The sequence below is a fragment of the Orycteropus afer genome, unplaced genomic scaffold (assembly GCF_000298275.1).
Source record: "Orycteropus afer afer isolate SDZICR_OR568_19922 unplaced genomic scaffold, OryAfe1.0 scaffold00177, whole genome shotgun sequence".
NCBI lineage: Eukaryota > Metazoa > Chordata > Mammalia > Tubulidentata > Orycteropodidae > Orycteropus > Orycteropus afer.
In genome coordinates, this window is record NW_006921764.1 from 3551537 (window position 1) to 3566706 (window position 15170).

Consider the following 15170-nt stretch of genomic DNA (forward strand, 5'->3'; position numbering starts at 1 on the left):
GGATGTGTTCTGGGTCTGTATCCTGCTCCCTTGTTTCTACCACTTTATCTTGCTTCTTTGTGTGGACTGTGATGGTCTGTTGTCTCCAAGACATTCTCACATTGTTGTATTTAGATCTCTGTTAACTGTTTGAAGAGCAGTTAAGGGTGCATCAGGCTCTTCTTGGTGGTCGTTTACTGTTGGCCAGTTGGTGGAGAAGGAAGTGGTGGCTCTCACTCAGTAAGTGAAGCTGCAGGAGGTGTGGGTGTAATTGTGTCATATGGGCACTGTTGCTGTCTCCCACTCAGTTAGACAAAAACAACAGTTGAATAACCATCAAAAAAGTAAAAGTAAATGAACAAAAACACACTGTGTAACCACACAGGAACAATCACTGAAAATAGGAAAAAGAAAAAAACAATATCTGGGGAGATGATAATGTGAGAAAAAGGTAGAGTAGGAGAATAATGAAAAAAAAAAAATGTGAAAAATGCAAAAAGAAAACCAAGGAATGAGGTTAACCACAAGAAAGAAAAAAATGGGAACCAGGAATGGGGAAAAGAGAAAAAGCTGAAAACTAGAACCTGGGAAGGGAAGAATAAAGAATAATAATAAAAGGGATAACAGTAATAATAATAATTTTAAACAGACAAAAACAAACAAAAAAAAAAAAAGGAAAAAAAAGTCTGGGCAGGGCGGGGCCTAGGCTCCACCTGAGCACACAGACTGGGATGGAATTCCTACTGGGCCCAGAATGTGGGTGGGAGTGTGAGATGGCTACACCACTCTTCACCAAAAGGGTGTGGGGTAATAACAAGGGGAATATCACACCTTTCCAGTCATTGGTATGTGGAATGTCCTTGTGGTTCTTGGCAAGTGGAGCCTATTCTGAAGTCTCTGGCATCTGGGAGAATGCTGTTGCTTTAAATATCCAAAATGGTTGAACCACTTGTAAACATTCAAAATGGCTGTGTCCTCTGGACAGGCAAAAGTCCACAGCTGAGCCTGCCTTCCTCTTCATTGCTTCCCTTTTTATTCACCTGCCACCAGTGCAGTCCTCTGTGCCGTCCTTGGCTAACAGGGCCAAATTTTAGGTTAATTCTTAAGTCCTAACACCACTTGGCAATATCCAAGCTGTCTGTGCCATCAGGTTCGCTGACAGACCACAGCTCCATATATCTCCTTTTTTGGTGTTTTCATGCAAGTTGGAGTTTAGTCCACTTCTACATCCTTCCCCTCAAAGCTCAGGGCTCCAGGATTATCTTCAGTATCTTTGCTAATTGGGTCCCCTTTTCTTTGTTGAAGAGGGTCTGTGCAGTCTGTCTGCCTATTCTGCCATCTTACCAGAAGAATGCTGATTAATTATTTTTGGTACATTGACTCTCTATTCTTTCCATGTGCCTCCATGCTTCCTGCATCATTCAATATTTTGCCCAGAGAATTTTTCAGCATTGCAATTAAGGACTTGAATTTTTTTCTTCAGTTCCTTTCTGCTTGACAAATGCTGAGCTTGTTACTCTCCCTTTTATTTTCTAACTCCATGTCTTTGCACATTTCCTTATAATATTTTACTTTGTCTTCTCAAGTCACACTTTGAAATTTTCTCTTCAGCTTTTTTCATCATTCTTCTATTCGCTTTGTTGTTGTTGTGTGCCATCCAGTCAGACCCAACTCAAAGTGACCCCTCTTTGGATTTCCAAGGCAGTATCACTACAGAAGTAGATTGCCCAACCTTCCTTCCATGGAGTGGCTGGAAGGTTTGAACCACCAGTCTTCTGGTTAGCAGTCAAGTGCCTTGGGCACTATGCTACCAGAGCTTCTTCCATTTGCTTTAGCTACTCTCTATTCAATAGCATGTTTCAGAGTCTCTTCTGATATCCATTTTGGTCTTTTCTTTCTTTCTTGTCTTTTTAATACATCTTATCTTTATGTATGATGTCTTTTATATCATCCCACAGCTTGTCTGGTCTTCAGTCACTGGTACTCAGTGTGACAAATGTACTCTTTGGATGGTCTCTAAATTCAGGTGGGTTATTCTCAAGGTAGTATTTTGGTTCTCATGGACTTGTTTTAATTTTCCTCAGATTTAACTTAAACTTGCATATGAGGGACTGATTGTCTTTTCCACAGTCAGCCCCTGGCCTTGTTCTGACTGATGACAGTAAAATTCTCTATCTTCTCTTTGCACAGATGTAATCTATTTGACTCCTGTGTATTCCACCTGGCAAGGTCCACGTGTATAGTTGCCATTCACATTGTTGCAAAAAGGTATTTACAATGAATGTCATTAATCTTGCCAAATTCTATCATGTAATCTCCAGCATCAATAATTTCCAAATACCAATGCTTCTTCCTTGATTCCAACTTATGCATTCCAATCAGCAGTAATTATCAATATATCTTGACTGCATGTTGGTAAATTTCAGACTGTAAAATTGGTAAAAATCTTCAATTTCTTCATCTTTGGTTTTAATGGTTGGTGCAGAACTTTCAATAATAATAGTAGTAACTGGCCTTCCTTGTAGGCGTGTGGATATTATCCTATCACTGACAGCACTATACTTCAGGACAGATCTTGAAGTAGACATAAGAAGGAGGTGAAGTACACATAACTTCACTACTGACTGTTTTCTCTATAGTTTAGTCTTGATCTGGTTTGGTACACTGATGATAAAGTTTAGATATATCAATTGCTTGATAGTTTGATATGGATATAAAAAGGCTGAAGAAACCTGAAATGTAAGTGTTACTACACGACAAGACAAGAAAGCTCGAAAAACTTGCTTCTCCTCAATGTGTGAGCATTATGACTCAAACAGCAAGGAAAAGAAGGTATTGAACAGAAACCACATAATGTAATACATTTGATATACTACCTTTTTTATTTTTTATTTTTTGAAGTCTTAGGACATGGAAATGGAATCATGGGAAATCTTGTGATAAAAGATTTTACCATTCACTCATTTATAATACATTTATATAGTATAGGAGCTCGGGAGCTCTGGTGGTGTAGTGCCTAAGGCATTTGACTGCTAACCAAAAGGCTGGTGGTTCAAATCCACCAGCCACTCCTCAGAAGGAAGGTTGGTCAATCTACTTCTGTAGTGATATAGCCTTGGAAACTCAAGAATGGGTCACTATGAGTCGGGTCCAACTAGACAGCAGTGAGTCTCTCTCTCTCAGTATAGGAGCTCTGGTAGCCCAGAGCCTAAGGCATCTGACTGCTAACTAGAAGGGTGGCAGTTCAAACCCACCAGCTACTCCATGGAAAGAAGATGAGGCAATCTACTTCCATAAAGATTTACCACCTTGGAGACCCACTGGCAGTTGCTATGAGTTGGAATGGACTTGATGGAAGTGTATTTGGTTTTTTTTTTTTTTTGTTTCTATAAAGTAAATATGCATAATGCATTTACCCATTCATTGGTCTATTCAAAAACATTGAGCATATACTATGTATGAGCTAGGCAGTGAATGCACCAAATATATTTGGCTTTACCTTATGGAGTTTAAACTCAGGTGGAGAAAAAGAAACTCTAGGGAAAATACAAACATAACTTAAAAAAAACATAATCATAAAAATCAATAGTAAACACTAAGTATTCACAAAAACAAATATGGCTATTCAATAGTACTAGAATTAAGAAAATGTTCATATTAAAAAAAAGTATAAACTAATAGTAAATGTTGAAGAAACTAAGGTCAGATGAGGTTCGTTTGAGGAAACCAACTAGGAGATCACATTTAAAAGGGAGAAAACATCATTATGTTCAGGTGAGTGAGAAGGGTGTATGGGGTAGACCAAGTGGCTCTGGGTAGAGGCATGTGCAGTAAAAGGATTTTTAGCAGACATGCAGAATATGGGTGTGGGGAAAATCAGAGTTTTTAACACTGCCTCAGTCTCTACTAAGCACAGAGTTACACAGTGTTTATGGATGGATAGCTTCTTTTCTAATAGGGCAACAATGTAGTTTTATTCCACACTGAAAAGATTTCATATGTGAAAAGCAGACTTTTCAGAATAAATGAGTGTTGATTATTTGTATGATAAAAAGAATTGTTTGCTTTTCAAGAGAATTTATCACAGTATTGTTATTTAAATAGTAAATTCCTTTTATGTGATAAAAATACAAAGCTATTACTAAAATATGTTCTATGCATCCTCCTCCTAGGAGTACACTGAATACACAAAAGAATGCATCCATTTGCCTTTCAACCAAACAACAGCGGCCATACCATTTCACTTTATTTAGCTATTAATGTCAAGAAGGCTCAATTAAAGTAATTTTTTTTCAGAGCTTAAAAAAGATAAAAAAAAAAAAAAAAGCTCAGATCCCCTTAAAAATCTTCAGTGGTTGATGAGAGCCATGTTACACAGATCTTTAGAAAAGACATGAATGAGGAGAAATTATAACATTGTACTTCAGTGATGTGCTAGGTATATGAATTATTACAGTGGCTTGAAATAAAATTATTTCATCTAAGAATCTTCCTAGTTCTCCTCAATTCAATTACTTTTTCAGTGTCATCTTTCAAATATTTTCTAAAAACGTGGCTACGTTGTTAAGTAACCCAAAGAATCAAACCTGGCAATACTGATTTGGCTTTTCCTCTCTTACCCAAAGTAAGAGTATGAAGGCTAAGTAAGGGTATAAATGTATGAAGACAAACTAATTTAGTGGGTTTGCTTCTTGTTTGTTATCTAATTAATAAGCATATTCTACATAAGCCAAAGTACACTGAAAGGAGAGATGACATTTAAAGCAGACTATGATACTACATTCCTTACGGATTTAAAATCTAGGGCCATGAGAGGCCCAGAAGATGAGTTATCATATGTTTTAGGTTAATTGGGTCCAAATGTTTGCTTTTGTGAAAGGTGCAGAAGGGCCTTTGTGGTTATTAAGCAATCTTAGCCAATGCATACACTCCTCAGAATGGTCACATCTGAATAAAAATCACGTAACACTTATATGTGGCATTTAAGTAACCTCTGAGAGAGCCATATAATTGGAAACGTGCACTTCAGTTACTGCTGATGGAAGAAAATTATGTTTTTTCACATTGGGAAAGCATGCATACTACTGGAAGCCATGGACTTGCCTTAAAATTATACATTTAGAGAAAACATATCATAGATGAAATATGGGTTCTGTCAATCACTCAAAGAACGCTGATGGTTCAATGGTTAAAGCATTTGCCCCTAACTAAAAGGCTAGAGGTTTGAAACCAACCACCAACATCTCCTTGGGAGAAAGATGTGGCAGTCTGCTCCTGTAAAGATTACAGCCGTGGAACCCCTGTGAGGCAGTTCTACTCTGTCCTACAGGGTTGCTATGAGTCAGAATGGATTCAATGGAAAGAGGTTTGCTTTAGGTACCAAAAATAAAAAAAAGGGAACCAAACCAGTTTCTTCAAGTTGATCCCCGCTCACGTGACCCCATGTGCTGCAAACAGAACTGTGCTCCATAGAGTTTTCAAGGCTGTGCTTTTTCGGAAGCACACTGCCAGGCTTTCCCTCTGAATTCTTTCTGGTGAGTTCCAAATGACAATATTTTGGTTGGAAAACATTTCACTGTTTGTACCACCAACAGACTCCTGTGTTGTCACTAGGTGCCATCAAGTTTGACTCACGGCAACTCCATGTGACAGTAGAACTGCCCCACTGTGTTTTCTTGGCTATAATCATTATGAAAGCAGATTGCCAGCTCTTTCTCCTGAGGAGCTGCTGGATGGATTCGAACTGCCAACTTTTGCTTTAGCAGCCAAACACTTAACCACGTGCATCATCAGGACTCCTTAGGGACTCCTGTTGTTGTGTGCCATCAAATCAATTCAGACTCATAGCAACCCCATATGAAAGTGGAACTGCCCCATGGGGTTTTCTTGGTTGTTACCTTTATGGAAAAATATTGTCAGGTCTTTTTTTCACAGAGCCACTGGGTGAGTTTGAACTGCCAACCTTTCGGTTAGCAGCCATGCACTTAACCACTGTGCCACCATGGTTCCTTTAGGGACTCTTACTAGGTGCAAATACCGTTCTATGATCTGGGGGTTTCAATAGGACATTAGACTAATTTTAGAGAGTCGATAGATAGTAAACAAGTAGTCAAGCAGATAAATAAATTTAGTAGTCATAAATGTTATGAAGGAAAATAAAGCAAAGTAGGAGGAGATAAGAGCAGTTTTAAATAGAGGGCACAGGGTGTGCCTTCATAAGGTAGCAGGTTTCATTTGAGCAGCGGCTTCTCTAGCACTCTATCTGATCTACCATTTTTTTTCCTCTGTTAACTGAGTACTTGCTGTGCAGTGCTGGTTCTCTACTCTTCTCTCTCCCTCCTCCCATTTACATTCTAGTCTCTGCTTCTCAGACGGAATGAAATAGGAGTTGAAACTCAAATGTGACAATGTTCTTGTTGACAGCTCTACAAGGAGGTTTGTTTGAAAAGGAGACTGACAGTCGTGTACAAAATGAGATATTCTTGGATTCTAATAATGTTCTTTCTCTATGCCATTTTGAGCTCCTATACCAGATAACTGAGAGTTGTCTGGTTTTGAATGATCTCAGCTTACTTTAGGCTCTGGTGACATGTCTGACACTAGCCATTTATAATATATTAATTATTATAGCTTAATAATCAGTTTTAATATGTGCATTTCTGAATTTTCTAGGAAATCATGTTGAATCTTTAATAAATGTTTATTTTGATTTAAAACAATATTGATTTTGTAAAAATGGCTTATGTTTCCATTACATTTTTCCCTGCTGACATTTATTAGTTTCCATGGAGTATGGAGTTGGTCCCCCGCTCATGGAGATGCCATGAATGGGGGATCAGAACTTTGTGATTCATAACGGTTTCATTGGCTGATTTTCTAAAGTGGATTACCAGGCCTTTCTTCCTAGTCTATCTTAATCTAGAAGCTCCATTGAAACCTGTTCAGCATCATTAACAACATGCAAGCCTCACTTGAGAGTTACTAATTTAAATGAAATGACATTGTTTTGTAATTCTTTGCCTCATGTGTCAAGGACAATCACTAAATTACCTACCAAAGTTTTGGACATTGCAACAGTCCTAAAGTACTATTTACCTAGCTTGATGATTGCTACTAGCAACAGGATGAAGAATTGTAGGAATATTTTAATTTTGAAAGAAGGAGCTCCTTATAGTTCAGAGAAAACCTCTGATATTTCTAGAAAGAGAAAAAGAGAAGAAATATTGATATTCAGACTTCTAGAGTCCTTGCAAACATAGACACAATGAAGAATCTTTGTTTATCACAATTCTTCTTGGGTAGCCAGGTGAAATTTTGCAGCTGAAATCAGGAACCAAACCTCTCTCTTAAGGGATTCTCTCTCTATACATTAGTTCTAAAGAAAAGTTTAAATAACCAAAGAAAGCTTCTTGGAATCAAAAAAGTTCAGGGTAAGAATAACCTTAAATATCACCTAATTTTACTCTTTATCTCAGGCTTGACTCACTGGGCAACTTCCTTGCTATATAATATTCAAACTCCAGTAACAGAGAACTCATTTCTTCCTAGTCATGTAATGGAAACCTACATAAATATAAAATACCCTCCCTTGTTGAGCTGAAATCCATTTCTCTTCTATTTCCATTTCAGTAACAAAAAAGGAACCACCATTTGGGGGACTCTTTATATTTTCATGTAACATTTCAACACGTACTAGGCATGTACTAGACCCATGATTCAGGGTTTTGGAGGACAAAGTGGAGGCAAGGTGAAAAGAAGAGGAAACTTTAGTCTTAAGCACCAATGTAGAATTTCCTGAAGCTCTTCACCAACAGTTATTGGGTATTTTATGTACAGCTACTAATATAGTGGTTCTTTAATTTTCATTCTGCTGTTTCTTGTGTACCTCTCACTTAGCAACATCATGAAGTGCAGCTAGTAATGAGTGACTTGTAAGACAATAATCATCTGTATGGTCGCTAGACTTTGTATCATCAAATAGTAACAAATCCATACTATAACTCATAGAAAAGACTTAAGTAGGTGTCCTTTTACTTAACTAGGCAGTCCTCTATATCACTGAGCAAACTGAATGTTTAGAAAGTGTTTTTGTATGTGCCTCTGCAGAACTTCCACCACTAAACCATCCAATAGGCAAACAATCAAACAGGATGATAGTTCCTTTTGATGATTTTACATGGCAGATGGTTTCTAAATTCCTCAGGTTTTCTTCCTCCAGATGTTCTCAAATAAATCTGAGCTAACCAGGTACAAAGGGACTGACAGTTATGGTGATGTGGTCATTATATTTCTGCTAATGCAGTATAATTTTATGAGCACTTTATTAAAGCTTCATCTGATTATAAACCTTGTCAATTAAAACTCCTAGGTCATGTTCTTATGACTAGTGTTCAAGTCAAGTATTCTATGATCTGTTCTTATATGGTGTTGTATGAAAGGAGGAAGGTTAGCACTCCTCTTGACAAGGATGGAAGAGGCCCTTGGGCCTTACAACAGGCATAGGGTTAAGGCATTGCCACCTACTTTATGGCGTCTAACCATGTTTTTTAGGAGCTCCAATGACATAGTGCCTAAGGCATTTGACTACTAACCACTCCTTGGAAGGAAGGTTGGGCAATCTATTTCCATAGTGATACCGCCTCAGAAACCCAAGGAGGGGTTGCTATGAGTCATATCTGACTTGATGGCAGTGCATTGCATTTGTTCTTTGATTGTTATTATTTTTTTGTAACGTGAAGGTGGGATTTTATAATTATCCTTAGTAAATTTAATTCTAGTGTTTTTTGTCCAGTGTTCTAGCCTCTGGAGATCATTCTGCATTTTGACTTTGTCATCCATCCTATTAGCCATTTGTCCCTTCTCCACTTGTAGCATCCACAAGTGTAAATCGTGTTCCTTAACCTTGCCTTCTTCAAATCTTCAAAGCTAAGGCCAATTAAAATTCATGAATTCAATTATGAATCCATGTCTTTTTCTTCTGGAATCAACTATGCCACTAGACTGAGGGTATAGAGAGACCAGATTTAGAGACAGAGAATCATTATATTTTAGCATATGATAAACTATATATTTGTGATTACAGGATTCTTCAGGATTACATGATCTAATATTTCAAATGATCTCTAATTTTCTCAGACCCTTTTCCAGGGAGGAAAATCAAGATATTTATATGTATTTAAAAAGTGTAGCTATTGTGTAAATCAGAAAAAAACATGACAGAAAAAAGAAAGGATGTGGTGTAGATTCAGAAAGATGTCTTGACATTGGAGTAGAGAAAGGGTGGATAATCTGCTAGCAAATAAGGACCTGTAGAAAGGTTAGTGCAAGTCTTGAGTGTCAACTACAGGTAAGTATTTGCAGGGAAAAAGTGAGAAAATTAAGTGAACAAGCAGTCTTACAGAATTTAGAAGAGAAAGAAAGTTATGAACACAGAAGGATACTTCAGAGGGAATGATGAAGGGTAGAGATAGAAAAGTTGTGTGTGTTTGTGAAAGGAAGAGTACAGGGAGAAATATTTGTGGGGGTGGGGTGAGGGAAACAGGTGAGCAGCAAAAACTGCAATGGGGAAAAAAAACAATCCTGATTTATGATTCCTCCTTGGCCTTAGCTCACCTGAATGTAATTTTCTTTTTCTTTTTTTTTTTCCTTTTGAGGAATGGCTGATAGAGATATTACAAAATGAAACAATAATTTGGGGTAAGTTTTCTACTTTAAAGGTAACAATGGGCAAATGTGCTGCAAAAGACATCTTTAAAGCGTTAAAGAGCAAAGATGTCCCTTTAACACCTAAGACGTGCCTCACCCAAACCAAGATATTTTCAATAGCCTCCTATGCATGTGAAAGCTGGACAATGAATAAGGAAGACCAAAGAAGAACCGATGCTTTTGAATTGTGGTGTTGGCGAAGAATATTGAATATACCATGGACTGCCAGAAGAATGACCAAATTTGTCTTGGAAGAAGTACAGCCAGAATGCTCCTCAGAAGCAAGGATGGCCAAATTTCATCTCTCGTACTTTTGCCATTTTATCAAAATGGACAAGTTCCTGGTGAAGGGTATCATACTTGGTAAAGCAGTGCATCAGTGCAAAAGGGGAAGACCCTCAACAAGATGGATCGAGAAAGTGGCTGTAATGATGACCTCCAGCACAACAAAGATTGTGGGGATTGCACAGGACCAGCAGTATTTCGTTCTGTTGTACGTAGGGTCACTGTGAGTCTGAAATGACTCAGTGGCACCTAAAAACCACCTTAATGATGATCTAACCCAATCTTTTTATTTAGCTTCAGTTGAAATAAGTTCTAAAGATGCTAATGTTTGCCCAAAGCCACATGGCCAATTTATTTCAAAATTGATGCTAGAATCTGTGTCTCTCGATTCCTTTTACAGTACTTTTCCTTACACAGAAATTTCTAGACTAACAGTTCAAACAACTCATTATCAAATAAACCTTACCCTCTATCAATGATGGAGTACTGGTGGTTCAGTGGTTATAGCACTTGGCTTTGAGTGAAAGGTCAGTGGTTTAAACCCATCAGCATCTGTAAGGTCAAAGATGTGGCAGTCTGCTTCTTTAAAGATTTATAAACTTGGAAAGCCTATGGACAGGTCTACTCTGTCCTATAGGGTCACTGTAAGTCAGAATCAACTCCTCAGCAATGGATATGGGCTCTTGTTCTGGTTACCTAGTACCACTCTGGCAAGAATATACCACAAATGGGATGGCCTTATAAAACAGGAGTTTATTTTCTTACAGCTTGGAGGCTTTACACCCAAGTTCAAAGTGCCAGGCTCTAGGGGCTGGGTGAATGCCCTTCAGCTTTGGGGTCCAGCTCTGCCTCCTGCTCCCAGCCCACTGGAGCTAGAGGCATTTCTTCACTCAGACAGCTGCTGACTGCTGAGGCTGAAAAGCCCCAAGGTTAACAAGTAAAAAGGCACAGTCCCAATGTTACCAAACCACTTGGCAGGCCATTAACTTAAGTCAAAATTGTAAGTTCCAAGGTTGGCAGAGCATAGCAGGCTGCTGACCAACGACACAACTACATGCAGGTCCAAGCGTGCCATAGGCTAGCGACCATTCCCAAAGGCTTCTACAGGAAGCAGACCACATACCCAAAGGAGCTACCCAGCTGCTTGTGGTAGATCCCACCATGGAGTTGATTGCCAGTCTCCTCATGGGGTTTAACTGCCACCAGCTGCCCAGCCACTCAACCAGGCCCAGCCAAGTTGACACACTTGTTATTATAATCAACTTTCTATGGACACTCTATTAAACAAATGAATAGATGAACAAAATAATTAGCGTGGTTTAATATGCTTGGCTGGTAACCAAAATGGTGAGCTTTGAGTCCATTGAGTGGTGTCTCAAAAGAAAGATCTGGTGATCTACTTTGGAAAAATTAGCCATTGCAAACCCTATGGATTACAGTTCTACCATAACACACTTGAGTCACCATGAGTGGGAGTTGGCGCAACAGCAACTGCTATATAAAAATAATCCTGACATGGAGGTAATTGATTGGTGTTTACCTTTTAAAGACAGATTTAAATATTAAATATTAAATCCTATAGAAAACACGAATTGATGCTGTCACTACACAGCTTTATCAGTTTGCCAGAGATTAATAAGATATATTATATTATATATAAATTTGAAGCTCCCTATATATTGCTCTGTATGTCATGGTCAGTTTGTCCATTTGCCCATCAGTATCATATCATCCTATTTACTATAGTTATCAGATTTGATATCTGGCAAGGTATGTTCTCCCACGTTTTTCAAAATAACTGTCCCTGATTTTGGCTTCTTGCTCTTCCTCATTAATTTTAGAATATATTTTTCATGTTCCATTAAAACTGTTGAAACTTTTGCAGTGGCTTTATAGTTCAAAATGATCTCTATGATATTGAGTCATTCCATTTGGATATGGTATACTGTTTCACTTATTCACATAATCTTTTATATCCTTAAAATATTTTCCATTTTTTTCCCCCTACAAAGGTCTTAGACAAATTGTTTTAGATTTGTTGTTGTTGTTAGGTGTTGATGAGTTGGATCTGACTCACAGTGACCCCATGTACAACAGAAGAAAACATTGCCAGGTCCTGTACCATCCTCACAATCATTGCTATGCTTGAGTCCATTGCTGCAGCCACTGTGTCAATCCATATCACTGAGAGTCTACCCTTTTTCACTGACCCTCCACTTCACCAAGCATGAAATCATTCTCCAGGGAACAGTCCATCCTGATACCATGACCAAAATATGAGAGACAAAGTCTGGCCATTCTCATTTCTAAAGATGATTCTGGCTGTACTTCTTCCAACACAGATTCCTAATTCTGGAAGTCCATGGTGTTTTCAGTATTCTTCACCCATTTTATAACTGAAGCATCAATTCTTCATTCTTTCTTATTCATTGTCCAACTTTAACATGTATATGTTGTAACTGAAAATACCATGGCTTGGGTAAGGTGTATCTTAGTCTTCAAAAGTGACATCTGTGCTCTCAAGGAACAAAGAAACCAGGAAAACCATGAAAAAACACATAACAAAATGACAGCAACCAATTCACACTTGGAAATAATTATACTGAATGTTAATTGATTAAATGCACCACTCAAGAGACAGAGAGTTGCACACTGGGCAAGAAAACATAACCCATCAATATGATGTCTACAAGAGACCCACCTTAGAGACAAAGACAAAAATAGACTAAATATCAAAGGCTGAGAAAAGATATATCAAGCAAATGGCAACCAAAAAAGAGCAGGAGTGGCAGTACTAATTTCTGATCAAATTGAATTTAACACAAAAACCACCATACAAGACAAGGAAGGACATTATAGAATGATTAAAGGATCAATGGAACAAGAAGATACAACCATAATAAATATCTGTGGACCCAATAAAAGAGCCCCAAAATACATAAAGCAGACTTTAAAAGAGTTGAAAAGACAAATCAATGACTCCACAGTCATAGTAGGAGACTTTAATACACCACTTTCAATCAAAGACAGAGCAACTGGAAAGAAACTCAACAAAGATGCAAAAGTGCTAAACAATACAATCCACCAACTTGACCTTATAGACATCTACAGAGCACATCACCCCAAAACAGCACAATATACATTCTTTTCCAGTGCACATGGAACATTCTCCAAGATAGACCCTATGTTAGGCCATAAAGCAAGCTTTCATAAATTCATTAAAATATTGCACAGCATCTTCTCAGATGATAATGCTATCAAATTAGAAATCAACAATAGGAAGATCAAAGGAAAAAGAGCAAACACATGGAAACTGAAAAACACCCCTTCCAAAACAACTGGGTAATAGAATAAATAAAAAATGAAATTAAAAAATTCCTTGAATCAAATGAGAATGAAATCACAACATACACAAATCTTTGGGATACAGCAAAAGAAGTCATCAGAGGCCAATTTACAGCAATAAATGCACACATCAAAAAAGAAGACAGGGTCAAAATAACACCTTAGCCCAACAACTCCAACAAATAGACAAAGCAGCAAAAAAAGCTTACAGACACCAGAAGAAGGAAATAATAAAGATTTGAGCAGAAATCAATGAAGCAGAAAATAGGAAGACAATAGGAAAAATCAACAAGAAGTTGGTTTTTTGAAAAGATTAATAAAATTGACACACCACTGGCAAATTTAACAAAGGAATAGAGGGAGAGAATACAGATAACATGAATGAGAAACAAAATAGGTGATATTGCAACAGAACCAACTAAAATAAAAAGGATAATATCAGGATACTATGAAGAACTGTACTCCAACAAATTTGAAAATCTGGAAGAAATGGACAGATTTCTAGAAACACACCACTTACCTAAACTAACACAGACTGAGGTGGAAAAGTTGAACAGATCCATAACAAAAGAAGAAATTGAGCAGGTCATAAAAAAAAAAAATTACCAACCAAAAAATGTCCTGGCCCAGATGGTTTCACTGGAAAATTCTACCAAACATTCAGAGAAGAACTGACACCAATCTTACTCAAACTATTCCAAAACACAGAAAAGGATGGAATCCTCCCTAATTCATTTTATGAAGCAAGCATAACCTTGATACCCAAACCAGGCAAAGACATCACTCAAAACGGAAACTACAGACCAATATCCCTCATGAATACAGATGCAAAAATCTTCAACAAAATCCTACCCAATAGACTGCAACAACATATCAAGAAAATCATTATGACCAAGTGGGGTCATATTAGGTATGCAAGGATGGTTCCACATTAGAAAAGCAATCAACAGCATCTCAATGGAGAGGGACTGAAACCATTCCCCTAGTTAACAGGATCCAGACAAGGATGCCCTCTATCACCACTTCTATTCAACATTGTACTGGAAGTCCAAACAAGGGCAACAAGAAAGAAAGGGAAATTAAAAGTATGCATATTGCTAAGGAAGAAGTCAAACTATCCCTATTTGCTGATGATATGATCCCACATAGAAAACCCAAGAGACTCAGTCAAAAATCTACTGGAATTGAGAGACTTAGCATTGTGGTAGGATACAAGATCAACCTTCAAAAATCAGTTGGATTCCTCTACATGAGCAAAGAGACTGCTGAAAAAGAAATAAAGAAATCAATACCAATTACAATAGCTACCAAAAGAAAAATAAAATACTTGGGAATAAATTTTACCAGGTATGCAAAAGACTTGTACAAAGAAAACTATAAAAGACTACTTCAAGAAACCATAAGAGATCTACATAAGTGGAAGAATATACCATGCTCATGGATAGGAAGACTGAACATTGTGAAACTGTCAATTCTACCCAAAGCAATCTATGCATTCAACGCAATCCCAATCCAGATCCCATCAACGTTCTTTAAAGATATGGAAAAACCAATCACTAACTTTATATGGAAAGGAAAGAGACCTTGGATAAGCAAAGCTATATTGAAGAAGAGCAAAATAGGAAGTCTCACACTGCTGGATCTCAAAACCTACTATACAGCAACAGTAGTCAAAAGTGCCTGTATTGGGGAGTTCCGGCAAGATGGTGGACTAGGCAGAAGGACTGCACAGACCCTCTTCAACAAAGAAAAGGGAAACCAATTGACACAGACACAGAAGATAATCTTGGACCCCTGAGCCTTGAAGCGAAGGATACAGAAGTAGACTAAACCCCAACTAGCAGAGGGATTTCCAT

General features: G+C 37.8%; 1 protein-coding gene and 1 non-coding gene across 2 annotated transcripts in view; one reads left to right on the forward strand and one right to left on the reverse strand.

Moving 5' to 3' along the window:
• ANKS1B (ankyrin repeat and sterile alpha motif domain containing 1B) overlaps window positions 1-15170 on the reverse strand; it is a 1816017-nt gene that overhangs the window by 817469 nt on the left and 983378 nt on the right. The window lies entirely within an intron of this gene.
• On the forward strand, window positions 8404-8528 carry LOC122150590. Its single transcript, XR_006163752.1, has one exon. It is a non-coding gene; the product is annotated as a U6atac minor spliceosomal RNA (small nuclear RNA).